Genomic DNA, 22,180 nt, shown 5'->3' with positions numbered 1-22,180 from the left:
AACAACAGATACTATTTCCATTGGCAGATCTCTTTTAAAACTTGACAGATACATATCCTTATAGGCAGCTAGCGGTCACGTAGGTCATCTTACTGATAAGTAAGCTAGCACAGCTGCGTGACCACATTCAAACTGAAAACTATAATGATCAGCTATTGGTTTCACAGTGATTTAAGTCTGACTCTGAAGACTCATCCGCTGTGTTACTTTCACAATAGTTTCACAATGACACAAAGCTTTAAGTCAGAGGATTTGAGTCAAGGATTTTCCCTTTCACTTCCTCTCAGCCTTAATATAATTACTGCAGTGTATCTTTTATTTGGTAAACCTTGCTTGTAGTACAGAAAAAGCTTCACTTTGGCCTCCAGAACAGATTCTTTTAGGCATGGATTCATTAAGGTGCTGGAAACACTATTTAGTCCCTGTCTGACTTGAATGTGTCGCCGCTGTTACAGCTTTTGTAGCATTGACATAACAAACAACCTCATTTGATACCAAGGGGCCTAATGCTTGCCAAGAATGTATTCCCACCCCCCATAGCAGCCCGGGCTGATGACACCAGGCAGAATGGATACATACAGTCCCCTGTCATCAACATGTCACACCACAACCTGGAAACTGTTGGACAGGTTGAGGTTTTTCCACTCTTTGCTCATCCAGGCTTTGGTGATGATGTGTCCTTTGCACTGTCTTCTTGTTAGTTGACAAGAGTGGAACCCACCATGGTCATGTACCACTGAAGCCCTCATCAGTGTCAATGATGTGTCTGCTGAAGTCTGTTCTACTTAGCAGTATTGCTTGCATATTAATTGTTTTTTAGCTTGAATAACATCAACAAACCAATTTTCTCCTTGAGCATCCATTATATGGTTGTTTGGTTTTCAAGCATTATATTAGATACATTGTTGTGCAAACAACATTGTTGTGGTGCATTTGGCATATTAAGGCTGTGAAAGAATTGTCAATATTGTCAGTAAAAAAACTCCATTCATCTCCTGCTAAGAAGTTGTTTACAAAAGGCCTGAGACATATGCTGTGTAGACTATTGTTAGTGTAAACTGTAAGTCGAGATGTTTTTATATTTGTACAGATAATCTTTGTCTTGTAAGTGGTTTTGTTGCCATTTTCCTCTGTAGATAGAAATGTAAAACGCTGGTGTACAGCAGATTTAAAACTTGACATAGCATCTTTAGGTTAACTCTCACAATTTAATCATGTTGACTTCTACACAGATGTTAAGTTCAACTTAGTTCACTACATAACCCAAGCTAAAATTTACCCTTCACTCTTAAGAGTTTAAAAATGCAAGAGAACCGTTATTCGGGTTGTTTTTGGACATTAGTGTGCAGTTGGATTTGGAAATATTTCTTTCAACACTAATACAGGCAGGAATGCAAGCAGGATTTTGCTTGAACAATGATGTTTGTATAAATAGTAATTTTGGGCCCTTATATAGTGATGTGTTCACAAAGTCTGCATTTATACCCTGCATTTGATTCACTTGCAAGAAGTACAACAGTAGAGCATCATTTTCTAGATCACAAGCAGGGGGAATCTTGTGTTTTTTGTGACAGAAATACTACAAGAAATTTTAATATTCACTGATGAGAGGAATGAAAAGGCCCATTATTCAGTGTCAACGAGGCAGAGTTAGTGATATGTACTGGGAAGGGCTACTCAAAACAGGTTGAGAGACAGATGGACAACACTGTAGGAGGCAGAGAGACAGTCTACTGGAAACAGAGATACAGATATTGAGATGGATAAAGATGGAAAGGGCTCACATGAGACAGGACTTTTCTCCCTTGTCTGCTTTTTCAGGATTATTTTCAAACTGAAAGAACTTACTCTCGGCTAATATACAGGCATCAAACTACGACAAGTGAGTAACTTGTACAATCTTATAAAAAAAACAACTTGAATCCCTTAAAAGAAGTAAACTGGGGCTGCAACTAATAATTATTTACTTAAGGATTCATCTGCTGTACCAGTTACTTTTTCTACTATTAATAAATCAATTGTTTATTCTTCAAAATGTCAATAATTAATCACCCAATACCCATCACAAGTTCCCAGAGTCTAAAGTCATGTCTGCAAACTCCTTATCTAGTCTGATTACAGTCCACACAGTCTTAACTCGAAGGTGGTGAAAGTACAGTGATATGAAATAAAGAAGAACCCCCATTGGAGAAGCAGGAACCATTAATCGTTTGGGATTTAGCCTACTTGAAAAATGACTTCAACAATTAATTGATAAACTATCATGTGTCATCCATTCATTTTGTGGTGATTGACTAATTGATTAGCTACTTACTGACCAATGGTAATAGAGTGCTGCAGGGATGACGCATTTTTGTAGACCAACCAGGAAGTTCGCATCACCCTGGTTCCATCGACAAAAAGCCAATGGGATTTTTTTCATCGGATTTTGGATTATTGCAGAAAATAAGCGCTGTGGCAAACGTTTGATACTTTGTTCAGCCAAATAATCTCCACAAATAAACACCACATTTATGATTTTTGAAGTGTAAATGCAATCGCCAGAAGTAAAAAGCCAACGTTAGGCTATAAAGCATCGACACAACGGTCGCATGATTAGACAACAAGGCTGTTAAGGCAGACGAGTTGGCGTGCTAACATTTTGTAGTCCCATTTAGCCACTTGTTAGCAACCGCCTTTTTGAAGACACGTAAAGGCTTCAAAATTCAAGAGTGGGGTATTTATTGATGTATTTTATATCGTAGAACGAAACGTTAAAATCTCTTAAGCCATTCTAAAAAACATTGACTTCCAGACGAGGGAACCGGATGTGCTAAAATGCTAACCCCCCTCTGGGTTTTAGGACTCATTCCTGTACCACTCTATGAGCATCAAAAGAAGGTTCAGTCAACATGTCAAGTTTTCCAATGGCTTTATTGTCGGTATATATATGGCACACAACCTCTCATACACAGTAAAGACATAGACTAATGTGGCTGTGAAGATATAACAATACTAGAATAGTAACAACTGACCTCAGGCAAATGCACACATTGAATTATAAAGCACTGCTGTGAGCAGTTTTTCACACTTCTACACGTTGCCCACTGTTAGTCTCAAGGTTTACCAAGGTTAATGTAATGGTACAGATGGCACCTGGACACATTGCACTGGCACACAGGATCAAAACAAGTGATATTACCTTAATGCACATGGAAGCCCCCTCTTCTCAGAGCGTAGCTGCTGTTGCCTCGGGGACACAGAAATGAGTTGGTAAACAAACACTTGAACTTCCACAATGATTGTCTGTGACACAGACTATGGGCTGGCCAACGGCCATGAATAAACAGCATGACGTTAACCCTGTATGCCTCAGGAAACCTGGTGCTATTTTCATGCTTGATGGCGGAAGCGCTATAGGTAGTCTGATGTAATGTGAGTGTGTGTTTGCAGAAAAACAAAGAGGGAGATGGACTTTTGGTGTCAGTCATCATTCTGTCTTCCTATAGAAACTCAAATAGCTACTGTGTCAAAGCATGCTTGGTTGGATCCATTTACTTGTCATTGTGTGGGCACCTGCATGTAGCCATTAAGTTTGTCCTACTTTTGATGGAAGGCTCTGTGCATTTTATATGCTCGCTGCACTGCAGTTCCCCTGTTGGTACTCATATTCTGTTTGAAGGCAATTCTCCGCTTCCATAACACACTCAAAAACAAGCCAGTAACCAGCTGTTTGAGATACAGGAGTTTCGTGTTTAGGGCCAATTCAGTCATGTTATACGTAGAGTAAATGTATTGAAGAGTAACTAAACCCCAGAGTTTTGGCTAAAGTGCCTCTACCCTGGAAATTAAAAAAATGGCTCGAGAACGAGAAGTCGTCTTCTCATTTTACCGTCACCAGTGTAGCATTACAGTCGCAGCACAACACCAGCCTTTTCTCTCTTTTCGGTGGACTTGAAATTAAGCATTTTACGAAATCTGTTGAATCAGGGTTGATAACTGATTATCTGGCGATAGCAATGTGCTTTCCGATGCTGTGATGAAGGTGTGGATGAGGCATTAAATTAAACTCATTTAGCTGGACTTTACTGTTTTTAAATTAAGTTCATGATCGCTATTACCAAGCCCTCAGGAGGAGCGCCGGTCGTTGATGACAATCTTCGTAGTGGCCAAACGGCGGTACTACAACTTCTGTGTCCGTCACATGATGCCATTGGGCCCAAAAAGACTTTATCCCATAAGGCTTACATTGGGAAAGAGACATCTGTAACTCAGCGGATCATTTTTTTGAGGTGAATCAACTTCCAAGTATGAACACTTGAATAGCCCCTATTTAAATCATTAGGTCCGAAAGTTGTAAAATGCACTAATGGCCAAGTCCAGAGTTATTTTTCTTCCTCCGTTCATATGAATGAGACCCAGACCAAGGCTGGAGCGAGGGCTGGGAGGCGGAGTTAGCAAGCCGTGACGGCTTTGACCCTGTGACGGAGCCATGTGACCGAGCGGACGCTACCGCGGCTGCCCCATGGGCCCAATGGTTGCGGAAGATCCGGGTACTTTTCCAGTCGGAAGTCGAGCCATTTTGGCGTCATGTGCCACTGAGCAACTTTCATAGAAATGAACGGGGCCCCGCCTCCAACGCTGTATCCAGTTCTCTTCGTGGGTACCCATATTAAACCCCAAAGTGGTTTAGGAGTTTATTTAGCAATTAATTGCAGTGCCCTCTAGAGTGCAAATGCTACATACAAAGATGAGTGAATGATGTTTCACTCTTGAGCCACTATAAGGTGCATTGCTTATGCTTATGCTATTAAAGAGCAGCTGCATAAGTGTCCTGAGGTGGTATGTGTGTGTGTGTGTGTGTGTGTGTGTGTGGAAAGTAACCCTGCCAAGTTATCCATGATTGAGTCAGATCTGCACATATGTATGTACACTTATTGTACATATACGGGAGGACTTTCTCCGTCGTCGATATGTGACCCTGGGTTTACAATGATGGCTAAAGCAGGACGTAACGCTGCAGACTATCACTGTCTCACAGCTGATAACCACCGTAAAGGCCGCAACCTCCCTCAGCTGGCATTCAAAGCCTGCGTGAATCACACGTACTATGTTAGACAGACAGATTGTCTGTGCGCCACAAATCTTCAGGGTTTTACTTCCATTTCAAAGGCACAGTATGGTGCCCAGCTGGACTTGTAATCTATTCTCTAATTGTGTGTGTCTGCCAAGATTTTTAGCATGCGTCTGTGTTGACATCATCCTGTTGTTTACTTGTTTACTTTTTATCTATTTTTCTTGTCATTAGGGATGTACCAAACACCACACATCCTTTGATACTGAGTATGCCGCAGGGACTGGGATGGACATTTTTTTTCTCATTATGGTAATAGCACAACGAAACCCCTTGGTTGTGCAGGTAAATGCCTTTTTTTTACAGTCAGATTGTTGGGATTGTATTGGTAGGGGCAAATACAGGAGGGGTGTAGCAATGTCCATTGTTTAAAGTTCAAAGTATCTTCATTTCCCTTTATAGGGAATTAGTTTGCAGCCAGGTTACATACAAAAAGCAGGAGGTTCTGAAGTACAAGTAAACAATCGTAAATAATCTGTGCAAATGAACATCTATATACAAGTTTAATAGGCTGCTATCTGCTGTTTAAGATGTGAATGGCAGCAGGGACAAAAGAAAACCGATCTCTTGGTCCTCATAAAACAACGACCTGAGGGTAACAGTTCAAACTCTGTCCGAAGGGGTTGATCTTGGCACTCCAGAAGGGAAGTAACCTTCCCAAGCTCCTGCTTGTTATACAGGTCTGTAAACTGGGCTTGAGTCCTCCCTGAAATCTTACTAGCAACTTTTGATGAGGCTACCAAGCCTGTTTTTGTTGGCCAAAGTCAAGTTCCCATATCAATACAGGACATTAAGACTGATTCAATAAAACCTTTATAAAAAAGAGTCATCATCGCTGCGGAGACATTAAAAAAAGGTGTTGTTGGACCTTATGGTCTTCCATAATGTGTCATTCTTGGTATCAATACCAGAAGGCACTAAAGTAAGGCATTTCTAAATCCAATACAGAGTATAACTAATCTACTGGCAGTACTGGAATGTTCATAATATCTTCATGTAGTTAGTAGAGATGCACTGATTGCAATTTTATTGGCTGATTCAGATTTTTTTTTTTGATTCAGACCTGCCTATATTGATTATGGCCAACTCAGATTTTTTTCTTTTCTCTCTATAATTAAAAACTATGATTGACAGCACACGCAAACATTTTTGCAACTTTTCTTTAATGGAAAATGCAATGGTATGTTCATACATATCAGAGAAGAATCTGAGAAAATATTCTCTCTCTAAAACAATGTCTTTATTTAACTATTTATTTATACAAAACTATTTATGAATCAGTATCTATTTACAAGAATGGATTTGGATTTGGTGTCAAAGCAAAAGCGCCTATTTGGCAATACTTCGGAGTTCAACCCAATGCTATAAGGGAACCATAGCGTTAATGAGGTAATCGTCGTGAGGAGGACGGAGAGGTCACAGCCGGTGTGCACAGCTCCAGGTAGAAGAGGCCAGACACACAGCCATCCAACGATAAAGATCTACAGATATTGAGCGCTGTCTTCTCTTGTAAAATGTCCGGTGTTGTCACATGTTTATTAACAGGTGTGAAAATGACCTCACCGTGACATTTCTAGTTGATTACTGTCTGTGCCACTGTGTGTGCGTCACGCAACGGAAACCATTGTGCTGCGCATGAGTGTAAATTTGACCGGCACAGATCAAGCATCTGTAGTTCACTAATGTTGTTGGCTAAGCCTACGGGAAGCTGTAGCTGCTCCAGATAAAAACCTTAAATCCTTTTTTCTTGTTTTGTGAAGTAAGGTGACTCTAACTATAAAGCAAGGAATCTGTCTGTGGGTATGTCCTTTGCATATCTCAAGAACCGTTCATCCAATGTACTTCACGCTTGGTTGGTGTATTGATGGGGAGTTCCCTGTTTAATCTGGGACAATTTATACACACGATATGTTAAATATGAATAAACTTTAAATAATCAAGCGAATAGCGTTCTGTGCAGCAACGGAGGCAGGGCTTCATGGCTCAGGGCTTCATGGCTCAGCAGACTGAGTCAAGCATGTTGTCTGCAGCGGGCCTTTACAGGCCACGGCTCATTGACTGCAGTTAACTTTTTCTGCTGGATGCATCATTTACTAACATTAAAACCAAACTGTTCTTCACTTCCTTAGAGTCGATGAGCGGTTCTCGAGAACGCTGCGAGCTTCACTTCCAGGAGCCAAGCAATCGGCCCGCTCCGGACGGGCACTACGCTAGTAGAACTAATAATAAATAATATTAATACAGCAGTGATGCTTCTCCTTAGTCTGTACATACTCTTAGAAACAGGCATATGTGGTGCTGGCATTTCATCTGTCATAAGTACAATGAAGGGAAACTCTGGAATAACTATACTGCGGTACTTCGGTGGCTTTTAATTTACCTGCACACAAATCGAATCAACAAGAAACTCTGCTTGTTGTTATGAATGTCTGTGCACTTTGTCACATGTACAGTAAGTTCTGTGTGTGAGTGAGTGCATTGGTCATTCCTGTCAACATTGCCACATTGAGTGGGCAAAGTAACATGGACTGTGTGAGTGAGGACCGTGGGTGGGTGGGTGGTTATATTGTATGTGTAAATGACCAGTTTGTCACAATGCCTCAGTTTAATACTGTGATACATTAACAGGGATGCTGCAGTACAGTGGACAGGGGAAGTTGGGGATTTTTGGAAGAGGAACACATCACCTCAGGATGTGTAATCTAATATTGTATTTTTTCATTTTTATTTATTTCCTCTGCCCTGCTTTTCTTCTGATATTAAACCTGCAGCAGGCAGAAAGTTTTTGGCGTCATTGGGCAAAAAAAGTCAGGTGTTCTGAGAGAAAACTAGACTTCTGCACCTGATATTCTGCAAAATATCATTTCAAATTGTAGAGACATACTTTGAATTTTAGTGCTCGTTATATTTTGTTTGAATATCATAAATAAAAACACAATTTAGTGACCTCGGGAATGGGAAACATATTATATAATTGTCTGAATGGATAGTCTTGTGTTGCCGTGACTGTAGTCAAACACATTATTTGCCATGACAAATTAACTTTAGAAAGTGAGGGTAGAGAAAGGGGATGTCATGCAACCAAGGTCTCCAGCCAGACCCACATGTTGTGATCACACATAGTGTCTTCAACTCCTAGTTGACAGTGATGTGCGGGTCGACCCAGTCGGGCGGGTTTGAGTAAGCTTAACTAGACAATATCACGGGTTTGGACGGGCAGGCCAAAAATGACAAAGCAGCGTTCAGAGTAAGTTATTAGTAACTTACAGAAACATTGCGTGCAATCAGTCCACCTTCCACCTTCTCTTCCCCTCTGTCTGTCACTCTTTGTTACTCTCTATGTCACACACACACACACACACACACACACACACACACACACACACACACACACACGCATACACACACACACACACGCTCGGTCTTGGTGTCTATCCTTGTCTCAGTCCTCAGTCCTGACAATTGTGCTACTATAATGCATAAAGTTGGTGGTTTGCGAGTCGAATTCAGGTGGTGGATAACGCATATTTTTTGCGGGTTGGGCAATGCTGATTGGCTCTCATAATGGGTCGCGTGGGTATTAAAAAACCCTGATCATTACTAGTCGGACACCACATAACCAACTTCTTTTGACTAAAACTTCAAACCTAACTCTTGGTGTCAATACTCTGTATGTGAAGATGCTGAACTGAAGCTAGCCTGCATCACAGTCAAGAGGAGGCGGCGGTTTCCTGTGCAATGCGCGACCATACTAACACTTGAAATGAGATGTGTGAAAGCACATTTGCAGCAGTTGGAAAAGTAAAAGCAAGAATAAAGTAATAATAGCACGGAAACATCACCTCTCTCTTACATTTTCTCAGTTCTTCCGTGACCTTGCACTGGTTAGAATGACACACAGAGGAATAGGAAAAGCATGTCTTGTTCCAGTGAAGTCGCAGCAGGATGCTGTACTGAGATCATCCCATTACCTAAAGGTCACAGTGTTGATCTTTGCAACACTCATGTGTCCTGGCCGAGTTTTCTACAGAAAGACAAACACAGAACCCCTGTTTATTATCTCATTGTTAGTTACTTTTGGTGACAAATAAAAGCTTAAAATTAGGGCTGTCAAAGTTAATGCAATAATAACGTGTTAACACATTTGTTTTAATGCCACAAATTTCTTTACCACATTAATGCAACTTGCGGTTATTAGGTTGTAGTTGAGTGAAGATACTAGTATCCTATGAAACTCAAAAACCTAAGGAATTCATTGTTACCAACCATGTCAACAAGGCTAAATAAGGCTCCAAACTTGTGCTAAATTTTGGCGAGGAAAAACTGTCATGGCCATTTTCAAAGGGGTCCCTTGACCTCTGACCTCAAGTTATGTGAATGTAAATGGGTTCTATGGGTACCCACGAGTCTCCCCTTTACAGACATGCCCACTTTATGATAATCACATGCAGCTTGGGGCAAGTCATAGTTTAGTCAGCACACTGACACACTGACAGCTGTTGTTGCCTGTTGGGTTTGAGTTTGCCATGTTATGATTTGAGCATATTTATTATACTAAATGCAGTACCTGTGAGGGTTTCTGGACAATACTTGTCATTGTTTTGTGTTGTTAATTGATTCCCAATAATAAATATGTACATACATTTGCATAAAGCAAACATATTTGCCAACTCTCATGTTGATAAGAGTATTTAATACTTGACAAATCTCCCTTTAAGGTGCATTTTAAACAGAAAAAAAATGTGTGATTAATTTGCGATCAATCTAAATTAACTATGGACAATCATGCGATTAATCACGATTAAATATTTTAATCGATTGACAGCCCTACTTAAAACCTTTTTAAAATATCTGTAGGAGACTGACAGCAATGTCTTTACAGAGTCTGTTAGTGAAATATCCCCATGTCTAAACACAGAACCGCTGAATAGAGTGCAGAAAGAAGCTCGTTTAATATTTTATGTTGAGTGGTCTAACATACTGTTCCTTGCAAAACTCTGCAAGCTAAGTAAGTCTGTTATTAGTGCATGTAGTCATAGTTATGTTGTCTAAAACAAAGACATTGCAGAATTGCGTTAGTTTGAAACAGTGGAATTAAATACAAAATAGTATTGCTGAAATTGCACAATGCATACATTATACACACTGTGTACTGTATGTTTATACAGCGCTAACATTCGCTTGCTCTTCTGTATGATCATAATCATTACTTCCAAAATGATAGATACAGAATATGTGACTAGTCAAGTGTCAATCATTACTACAGGACGAGAGGAGAGAAGTGCAGGTCTGAGATGGAGAGAGACCACAGTGGGAGGAGTGATGCATAACACTGCTGTTCTGCAGCATGTGGCCTCCCTGGACCAGCCGGCTCTCTAGTGCCTACTCAGCTTTTTCCCCACAATGTCTGCTCAACTGCAGTTTTCTCTTCTACTTTCTCTTCCTCCACCTTTCCCCATTCTTTATTTTCTGTGTTTTTCTCCTTTCCTCTCCTACTCCTCAGAAGGTGTGTGTTGGTTGTTACTCGCCGCAGGCTGCTTCTCCTGGGGCCACTCACAGTCTGTTCAAAGCGCCGGCAGCCACTTACTGCATTTGCGCCAGATTTCATTAGTAACTCTGGACCGTACGCTCTGTTTTCCCCGTCCGTTAGAAACAACAGCATTCGTCAGAGTGGCGCAGTAGCACCCTGGGGGAGAAGATTGAATCCCGTACGGCTGGAAAATAGAATGCGAGAGGTATCAAGGGCTTGTATATGTGAAGACATTAGGAAGAATGCATAAAATACATTGTGAATTATTGAACAATCTATTTAAATGATAAGTACAATTGTATAAATGGAGAACCAGCAGCAGAGGCTCAGGATTAAACAACTCTCATCTGCTGAAATGGCTCTCTTCCATCTGCACAGACTCCAAGGAAGCAAGCTGACTACATGTAAACTAAATCCAGCAGATAACTTCAATATCACCACTGGCTATAATGTCTGTGTTTATGGTTATTAATGCATCAACCCAGCAACCTCCTCTACCCAGCTCAGATGGCGAGCTAGGTAGGCTGACTCTTTTCTCTGGTTTTGTGTTAGAGTAAGTGTGTTACAGTAGGGCAGTACCAAAATGTCACCAGGTATTTATTCATTTTTTTAGAAGCCCAGGTTCCAGTCTGTAGCCACTACAGAAGACCTAGCCACAGTTGTATCCATCAGTTATATGAACATTAAAACCTCTACTCTGTGCGGTCAAAGCTGATGCAATATTAAGTAGAAATATTATAGATTCTTACTTTGGCTATAGCAGCAAAAAGTGAGGCCATTAAGTCTGTTGTTGAAAAAGTTACTGTATGTCTTGTGCAGAATTAAACTACTATTAATATCGTTTCACTGATCTGCTGCTGTCCTCTTAATCCCCCCTGATGACAGTCTGGATTTAGGTGTATTGACCGACTTCACCACTCTGTAGCCCTCTGCCCAGCTTTGTTTTTGTATCAATTTAACGCTTTCTGCTCATCTTTGCACAACTAAAGATTTAACTCCTCTGTACAGCGTGCCCATGTGTCATTACATGCGCAGTGATGCGGATGAAACTGATAGGTAGTACTTGAAGAAGGATACAAAATAGGGATGTGACGGTGAGGACATTTTCCCACCAGTAAATAAACATGTGACAACACCGGTGTTACCAATTACACCGGACATTTTTACAAGAAAAGATCAATATATGTAGAGCGCTTACTTTGATCTTTACCGTCGGATGGTTGTGTGTCTGGCCTCTCCGGTCGAGCTTTCGCTGCGAGGCTGCAGGTTTCCACCTGGAGCCGCTGCACCGTGCACACCGGCTGTGACCGCTCCGTCCTCCGCGCGGCGATTGCCTCATTAAAGTTATGGTTCCCTTATATGATTGGGTTTAAATCCGCCAAATAGGCGCTTTTACTTTTCGCTTTGACACCATATCCTCCATCTTCTTGTCAACTCTGTCGTCCTGTGTGAAATCTGACTCCTGGTGCTTTGTGCTGAGACACTGTAAGAAGCAGACACTTTCACATTCAGATTGTAGCGTTTGTCGTCCGACTATGTATTGATAACACAGCGCTGATACGCCAAAATTAACTAAATGGGTTTTATTTCTATAAAAAAAAGCAAAATGACGGTGTGGGCGGTGGCCAAGTAATGCAATTGGTGTATGCCTGACCAACGTGTAACAGCGGTAACACCGACTACCGCGGCAAGCCTAATAAAAAACTAGGAAAGCTATGCTTAGTGAAAGAAATCTGGGATGTAAAGCATAGAGAAAGTAGTATGTGTACTGGAAGGGTTTGGCAGGCATGCCAAAAAAGAAAAGTAGTATTGCTTATCTTACATTTTGAATGGGTGCTTAGAGTTGTGATTTTAACTGGCGTGAAAACCTGCCAGAAAGGCAAGGACACAGTTTATTGAACTTAGTGGTGCTGTAAAGTGTGGGGGGAGTTGTTTAAAAGCACTACCTATTTAGGTTAACAGCTCTGAGCACATGGTCCAACCTAAAGCTCCTCCGTCTTTGTCCACTCTATCTGGACAGACAATTTCAGTTCAAATACCATTTGCCAAGTGCCGGGGTGTGAAGCTGGCGCGAGACAGAAACACTTCCTAAAATCACACGTCTCTCTCCAGCCCTAATTTTCATTGTCTTTGGTGTTCAGACGGAGGGAGAGCTGGGATGGACACAGAACAAGAGAAAGATGGTTTCATATTTCTACTGCAGTGTGCCGCTCGGTGCTCCTGGTTCACTGCAGCATGTTCTCTTCCCGCAGTGCTAGCAAAGGCTTCATTTCAGCTTCAAAGGCCCAAGTTAGCTGTACAGTCTCTTGCCAACTTGCCGCTTGTGATATTCTACTCATTCGTTTCATATTTCCAGGTGGTCTGTAAACCTGACTTGTATTTGTAATGAATAGTAGCCGATTTCTGTAGGAGCTTCTGTAGCACCATGTTTTAATGTTAGGGATCAGCATAAAGGAAATGTTGAGCAAGGGCATACGGAGTGCTGATTCATCTTCATGCTGTCAGTGATACAGGCAACCTGGGACCATACATCTCATACTGTACAATAACCAGGTAGTGCGAGATATGTACTACACTTCATGGGCATACTTCATGGCTTCTTTATGCACAAGAGCTTTGAGAAAAGCAAAAGACTGTCTTTGTTTTTGTCATATTTTTTAAGGTAGGTTTCTGGACAATTTGATAAAAAAATGAGCAGCTATAACATTATCAGGATCAAAATGAGCTACTATAGCATTATCTGACAAAATGTTTCAAAATGTACATGGTTTCCAATAGAGATGGCCCGATACCACTTTTTAATGTCCGATTCCGCAACCTTGAGTATCTGCTGATATCAATACCAATCCAACACCGTATTTTTCCCTCTCTTAAACAACTAAGTTTAATAAATGTAATCACTTTAGTTACTTTGCAGATTCAGGTTATTAATACAAAATATTATTAACTAATAAATTATGTATTATTACAGATTAAACGACCTAGCAGTGTATAAAGTTATTAATATGAGCTCCACATTTACCAGCTGCAACATTAAAGGGATGAACACTTAGAAGCGTCAATAATTAGAATACAATAATATAATATATAATTTATATTATTCTGCATAATGAATACTCTTACCTCTGGTACTTTAAGTATATGTTGATGCTAATACTTATGTACTTTTACTTGAGTAGCGTAATATTTTTAAAGCAGAACTTTAACTTGTAGCTAGTATTTTACATTGTAGTATTACTACATTTACTTCTGTAGAGATCTGAGTTTTTCTTCCATCTCTGTATGTTATTATTAGTTTATTGAAATATTAAAAGGGTTTCCTTTCACTCACATACACACAATTTTCATATACAGTTAATGCAGTGTAGTGCATGCACGCTTCACCTCTCCATCATCTACTTCTGTTGTCTGTCTCTCTCCAAAGTGCGTTCGCATGAGTTTTCATCTATATTAAAATGAGTCGTTTACCGCTTTAGTTTGTTTTGGAGCGACGTCGTAACGTAATGTTATGCAACTTGAGATTTGTAAAATGAAACAACATGGCAGCTGCAATCATGAAGAAGACAAAACACTCTGCCATTTCTCTCCTCTTCCCGCTGTAAATCACTCATTGCTGACCGTCAGACACACAGTTGGTTTAGAGACCTGCATTTACGTTGACAGTCAGTTCTGTGACGAACACTATTGCACATTCACACACATTACGTTTTCTGTCGTGGCTACTCTCAAAACATTCGGGACTTAAGCCCTGGCAAAATGACCTGGCAACGCCGACTTAGAAGAGTGTATGTGACGGACTGATCCCTGGACAGCTCCGGCACAGACGCCGACATAGAAGAGCGTATGTGACGGAAATGGATCGGATTATACTTTTTTTCCCCGTCCGATATCCCATCCAGTGATTTTGGCCAGTATCGGACTAATACCGATACTGAGGATCGGATCGGCGCATCCCTAGTTTCCTAACATATGCTGAAAATAATTTTAAAGAATAACTGGACAATTAACGATTAAAGCTATCGGTTAAACGGTTAAAAGAAATGTTAATAATTAACTCAAAAGCTGACCGGCTCAGAGGAGCAGCTCGTCACTTTAAGGACAAAAGCCGGTCCACCTTAACAGCCCACCTTAAGAGGCGGAGCCGGAGTTGCAGGATGCAGGAAGTCGGCTCCGGTCTCTGGCTCGCTTGAGCGGAGTTGTAGTTTCGTAACCTTTATTCACCGACAAATAAACTGGACACACACTGGACGCTACACCTACGTTCACAGCTATAACGCCACCAACAACCTCACACTCACCGCCAACACACACACGGTCTGTTGGAAACTCGCTAAAGTTACGCAGACTACGTGTGCGGTGGCGAGCACGAAGCCTCCGGCAATGCTAGAGCTGCTAACGTAGCACAAATACACACACTTTTGTTGACCACTCGCTAAAGTTCTACCCGGCAGACAAAGTATCGTTATGCCGGGCAGACACACAGCTGACAAACCTGCTAAACTAAACTAAACGTGCGGTGGTGACTTTTACTGGGAAAGTGGCTCGCGACACTACATGCAGCATCGTGGCTGCTAAGTTAACGCTCTCGGACGGTGAACTGGGGACTCCCGTCAACGAATATCTGTTGTGCTACTACAGCTGGTACAAGGCACACATCTTGCAGGTTAACGGTTAATAATCGGTTAACGAGGGTCGGTTATCTGTTATGAATTTTTTTTCAAAATGAGCAACCCTAGTATAATGCCCAACATTACACCTTTGCATCTGAACTCTAATCTATGTATGCCCAGTCACAGCAGCTGATGATGTGCATAGCTTAAAGTTTGACCATAATATGTGATAAACCTCTGTGTGTAAAACAGCTGCAGCTGTCCTAGAATTTAATGATTCTTGACAGCAGAGCTCTCAGTTGTGCTTTTAACTTCTTTTAACTGGGGGGAGGAGGATTTGTATCAGAAGTTTACTGTATAAATAGGCTATTTATGCAAATTGCTGCTAGCTTTTTTCTCTGTTGGCAGACAGTGACCTGCACTGTTTCTGTAATCAAGGGCCCTCCACAGCCTAACAGAGAGGAGGCCGTTTATGAAACCACAAACTGTCTGATGGTGAGGGTAAAGATGATGCGCCTGACATGGATTCACATCTTTAGATGGTTTTGACTTTCATCCTTGGATGAAATGTCACTGAGGAAGAAGAAGAGGAGATTCCGTCTGAATCCTCCTTGTAGCCTGACGGAGAACGAGGCTGGGCTCGCTTCTCTCTGCCTGACTGATCTCCCATGTAGGATATTCCCGGCAGTTCTCGTCTGTTTAGCCTGTCTCCCTCTTCCGCAGCCATCTGCTCGGGTCCGTGTGTTTTCCACAGCTGCCAACATACTACACAACACCGTGCTGTGCTTTCCAGGCCAGCACTGCCTGCCTGCTTGCCTTGCTCACGTAAGCCTTGTCTCAAGAGGGAATTCATTCAGGCTGGGTGTAGGTGGATTTATGGATGGAAAGCATGAAGAGCAGCCTTTTGTGACTCAATTTTTGCATTTTGTTGAGGTGAGATTGAGGTGTATGAGACAGCAGAGGTTGTGGAGCTGCATGTCTTTCATGGCTTCAGGTTGTCAGGTATGACGTGGCACCATCTTCCCCCGTTCCATCAGGTCTTTCTTCTTTGACTATCACCTCTATCTAGCTGTAAGGTAACAAGTCTGTAGTTTATATTGACTATAATTTTTAAATCATATACTGATATCGGTACTTGACAGTTACAAAAATCCTTAAAAATCATATTATAATATATATTTTTATGCAAACGTATACCATGGGCAAACATTGTTAATACAGATCCCTTAAATTAAGTTATTGTGACTAAGATCTGTACTTAACAGGACATTTGATACAATATTGACCAATGTTATTGTGAGAATTTACTAAAAACTGCAGTAAATTAACACAAAGTGTAAATGAATTGTGTTGAAAAATGCTTTGTAATGATTTTAGAGTATATTTTTGTGATATAATGGTTCATTTAATTCATATTGAAGTACTATAATGTTAGTTTCCCTGAAAAGCCCATGTATCATGCTCTCCTATTTCATGTGATCAGAAAAGTTAAAAAGAATAGAAAAGTTCAACAAAACCAGGATCCTTCTTCTCCCGAGGTTGAGCACACAAATGTTTTAAAGCCTAAAATTCCCATAATCATGTTATTTTTGAGAAACATCTGTTTAAACCAGATGACAGACAAGTTGTTTACATATTCTGTGCGTAATAAAACATTAATGAGGGGTTTCACAGAAAAGTCGACAACCAAAACCACTAGTCGACACTGCATTGCTGTAGACTCATGGTTCATCTGTGGTTCGGTGCTGGCTGCACGGCACGGGCGCCGGATGTTGGGGGGTAGGAAGTTGGAAAGAGGGGTTTGGGGGTGAGAGCCTGCCCACAAACAGGACTTTGATGTAGCCTATGTCTACATTCGCACACACAAAGGGATGAGAAGAGCAAAGAGTCTGAGTGCAGACAGAAACACATGTGCACCGTCCACACGAGGAGTAAAATCAGCCCTTGTGAACTCATCATGACACATTTTGTTAGAAAAAAACATGCGTGGGGGAAGCCTCTGAGTGTGTGACAGAGGAAATGTGCTGCTTATGACATGAGGCCGCGGCCGCTGCGGGGCGTCTCTGTGGTCGGAAGAGCGCTGAGAGCGCACTGCAGGTTGAGTCACCTGCCGCCTGAATTTTGTTTTCCTTAACATAAAATAAAAATATTTCCACCAAAAATTGGTGCATAAAAATTCACCAGAATGCAGGAAATGAAGTGTTTGACACTTTCCTGGGAAGTATTAAAGCGGTGGCAATGCCTCCTGCATGCTTTCCCTGCAAGAAAGCAGTCGTGTTGATACTGCAGTCAAACAGTATCTCCACATGAGCTTGCAGAGACGTCTGTGTCCAGTCCACACATACCATCCCTGTGATTAATATAATCGCCTGCTAATTACTAAAATGTAAAGTGCAATATTGCAGTAAATTAGTTCACGGAAACGGCTCACTGATGATGATGACGTAATGATCCTGATCATTGTTAAATAAGATAATCCTCATTAGAATTTTAGCATGAACCTTAAGCTGTCACATATGTCTCCAAAAAGAGGGCAAGGAACGCCATTCACGGTTTCTAGGCAACAACAACAGTTGCAGCTGTTCTCATTAATTTCTCTTTGAAAGGTTTGCGGCAACCGACGTCAAAGTTTAAATATTTTTAACTTTGATCGCAGCGCTCTGTGGCAATTTGGAGGGTAGTGCTTCCGCCTAGTCGGGCTGCACCGCTCTCCCCACAATGGCACAGCCAGCGGGGAGTGATCATGTGTGGGCGGCTTTAAAGTTACAGGTTATCTTTGTGGTAATGCGAAATGTAATGTTGCACCAGTGGTAGAAATTGGGGAACAAAGTGCAGGTATTGTTTGTTTTTCTTTTAATTTAGGCAAATCAAATAAATAGTGCTCATTCCTGTGTGCTGCATTGCAGTAAAACAATTGGAAATGACATATAAAAATACACGCAACGCTTGATGCTTCTGGCTGTGTTTTGATCAACAACAACAGGGCATCAAAAACGCAAGCAGCTGTGTTGGTGTGGGCGGATTGCTACTTGCTACGGGGTACCGGTGAGAGGATAAAATACTGGAAGTCCATTTCGATGGCTCATCAAATGCCTGGACAGAGGACATTGATGGATTCCTCTGTACCTGATAGAGAGACAATTTGGGCTCGAAACATTCCTTAACGTAATAAACAAGAAATGTTAACTGGAGCAGTTGACCGTGTTGTTTCTGAACCCGTAGTGATACTTTTTAATGTTGAATATATAGTGTCTAAATCAACAAACAGGGCGGTTGTACTCCAATATCAACTCCGTTCTCTCTACACTTTTCTTTGTTCTCTCTCACTCTCTCTCTCTCTCTCTCTCTCTCTCTCTCTCTCTCTCTCTCTCTGCAGTTTTAATCTGGAAAGTGCACCTTGGTCCATTAGTGCAGTAAATCTGAGCCCTCTAACTTGAGCCAGGACGAGCCTGTAATATACCGCATTGCTGCAGTCAGCAGCATCAGCATCAGCAGCAGCAGCATCCTCTCCAACTGCAGCTCACTACAGGCATCTCTGTGAAAGACTGGTGCATTGTGCCACAGTCAGTGATAAGGTGTAAACACAAAGTGTTTTGTAGAGTATCTAAAATAGGCTCAAACAGCTGATAACCTCCTACATTAAACTGCAGAGAGGGCAAAAAATAGGCACTAGAGCCTCAAGGCCCCATGTGGTCATTTTCCTTATTTATGCAAACATGCACTAATTGGACAGGTCAGGTTCCACTCCACTGTTCACTTCAAAAGCACTTCTCTGTAGGATTTTTGTTTTGTGATCTAATGGGGCTAGCAATTACCTTTTGTGTTGACCAATCACTGTTGTTCACCTGATATGATGTAGTTTGCATGATTATCTTTTTCGTATAATTGAGCAAAACTACAGTACAAATTCACTCAAATGCAACTTTAACTGCAACACAAGTATGCATGAGTTGTATGTTCTTATTGTGTTGTGAATTTGCATCTGTTTTCGTTAAAATCAATGGTGTCTATTTGGATCGGTATCATGACCTTGTTGTGGACTGAATGAACTTGAATTCAGTACACTTGATTGCTTCTGTCACTTCCCTGCACAGTTTTCTTCTGATATTATGGTGCTGCCAGCAGTGTGTGTGTGTGTGTGTGTGTGTGTGTGTGTGTGTGTGTGTGTGTGTGTGAGAGATTAACTCAGTGGATAGTTTGAGCGCTCTTCTTTTGGGATTTACTCATCCAAGGTTATTCTGGAAATCAGTGCACGATTAATAGCTGAAAAGACAAAACAGTTTTTCTCGATAATTTACTCATGTCCCTGCTCATTCTTACGTCACAGTATCATGAAAAATGGCATACTTTTTAATTAGTATCAAATAGGGATGCACCGATCCGACTTTTTCAGTCCCGATAGCGATACCTGGCCTTTGGGTATCAGCCGATAACAAGTACCGATCTTATACCAGTGTTTAATTAACAAGCTGTATGCCTCACTGTGTGGAAGTGACCGAGATCATTCTTTTATGTGTAAGGCAACATCAGGCTTGAATTAAGCATTGCTTTCTTAACTTTGTAAAACACAATGTGATCAATAAATACATAGATATATAAATGTATTTAATTGGTCTTTATTATTGGGATGGTGGATCGTGCACCAACATTAAAAGGAATTACAATTCAAGTGTAAACATTTTTAATACAGCAACAAATTGGTCAAAACTTAAACAGGATTATAATTCCAGTATATAATGTGTATAGTATATAAACATAAAATTGAGTTGAAGATATCGGCCCCATTATCACCGAAATCCGATCCAGCTATTTGAGTTGGTATCGGCCCGATCTCTGATCCAGTATCGGTGCATCCCTAGTATCATATGCAATATTAGCCTATAAATAGCGTAAATGATCCATTCAATTTCCTTTATTCCAAGGTGATTTAATTCAATATGCTTGTTTTGTCCCACTGACAATCCGAAACCTAAAGATATTCAGTTTATTACCGCATGCGGCCCCCCTCCCCCCAAACCCACTGTGTCCTCTGATCCGCATCAATGACAGCTGTTCCAGGAGGACTCTGCTGTGCTGTGTAGTAGATCTACTACCTTGCCTTTTACCCATCAGGGTCATGCCATCATGATCACCTGATAGCAGGTCTGACCGGTGTCACTTCGCGTCGTGATTGAAATGAACGGGCAGGGAGCGTTAAATGAGTCCTTGGGAACATGGGACACCTGATGTGCAGCCTGGGAAATTGATGGGAAGAGAAAGTCACCTTCACGTTGTCATTACGATGTCGGTTACGAGCCATGACTCACGTGAGTGCAGCCACTGGTGAAATAGGGTAGCATGGGCTGCTCAGCCCACGGCTTTGTCAGGGTGACAATAGATGCCACTCTCTCTGCGGCTCTCCTCATTTGATGTAATCCACTACAGTAAACTGGGCTAACACATCAGCAGTACCGCTCCCCTCCCTCTCAACCGACGCTATTGACTTGAAACGACCTGACGAGGTATTTTAAATGTGTGTTAATGGCATCTATGTATACCTAACCACCCACCATACCCTCATTGATGCCCTGCTCTCTGGCTATAACCCTCTCTACAGCAGTGGCCTGCTTCTTGGGCAGACACTTTGAATTATTCATAGAATCAAGTCGCTCTTAGCAGTGGATCAGCTACGGTTTGCTGTGGTGCACTGCACACACATTATGTACAGTACAGTATGAAGTACAAGATGATGAAGTAGGAACCAGATCTTCATATATGAGATCTTCTGGCTTTTTACTGCCTTTTTGACCAGAATATTTTCTGCGATGTGATTATCCTTCTCTCTCTATATATAGTTAGTTGTTCTGATCATTCCAGACTGGTATACCAAGCTTTTACTGTGAAGATGTTAAAATCTTTAAGTCATAGCTGTGGGAAACTACAGAGGTCTGATTTATTCATTCAGCTCATGTCCGCAGTCTGAGGACATGACTCCATCTAGTGGTGGAAACATGCAGCAATCCTTTGAAAAAAGGTGACACAATGGCAAATAACTTCACTTACGCCTCTCTTCCTGACTATAATGTTCAAGTGCATGTTTCATTTTTAAGTTCATCTCCAAAATTAGAAGTAAACAAAGACCAAAACGTAAGTGACATGGTCTCACAAGTGTCACAGTTATTGGATTTTCTCTTGGTAATCTACCATTCTGCAACATTTGAAATTTTGTTGAAGCAATCAAACAGTCTAGTCTCTTATGAGGTTAGCTAATGAACTTTGCGGTCTTTGCAGCAATTTACCACCCCTACATCCTGCATCACACGTCGTGCACTACCCTTTGCTTGGAAGAGGCTTGAGATCCACCTTGTTTTAGACCGAGTGGCCACTAATCAACTGGATGGCCGACCATTCCAGGCAGGGTCGTTGTGAAGCCCCGTCTCCCCGTTGCTGTGGGAGGGTTGGCGCGCCATTGTTTAATTACCCTCTCATGCTCCTGACCTTGTCTGGGACGTGTTGGATCATTGCCGAATATGCATGATATTAGTTGGCAGTCTTTTAGTGTGGATGGTCAGAAATTCCTGACTGATTACTGTAGCCAAAAGTAAGGTGGAAGTTGTGTTCAGTTGATGTGAGAAGTCTCCTGGCATAACATATTGTGGTCTTGCTTTTTGCCTGAGTGTCTGTTGTCTTTTTTTTTTTTTTTTTTTAAATCTAATCTAGGTAAACTGTCATAGCATAACGAACACGCCAGAAATTTTAGAATAGGCAAAAATAACACATTTGAACTGTATGTTTTTTGCCCCAAACTGCATGTGATTATCATAAAGTGGACATGTCTGTAAAGGGGAGACTCGTGGGTACCCATAGAACCCATTTACATTCACATATCTTGAGATCAGAGGTCAAGGGACCTCTTTGAAAATGGCCATGCCAGTTTTTCCTCACCAA

The 22,180-nt window shown here is 41.4% G+C and overlaps 1 protein-coding gene across 4 annotated transcripts in view; it reads left to right on the top strand.

Annotated features, from left to right (window-relative positions):
* kcnab2a (potassium voltage-gated channel subfamily A regulatory beta subunit 2a) overlaps positions 1 to 22,180 on the top strand; it is a 109,339-nt gene that overhangs the window by 20,169 nt on the left and 66,990 nt on the right. The gene's annotated exons all lie outside the window — the stretch shown is intronic.

This window comes from Sebastes fasciatus, chromosome 1 (assembly GCF_043250625.1).
Source record: "Sebastes fasciatus isolate fSebFas1 chromosome 1, fSebFas1.pri, whole genome shotgun sequence".
NCBI classification, from domain to species: domain Eukaryota; kingdom Metazoa; phylum Chordata; class Actinopteri; order Perciformes; family Sebastidae; genus Sebastes; species Sebastes fasciatus.
Note: the sequence above shows the minus strand (reverse complement) of the source record. Positions and strands in the feature narration are given on the sequence as shown.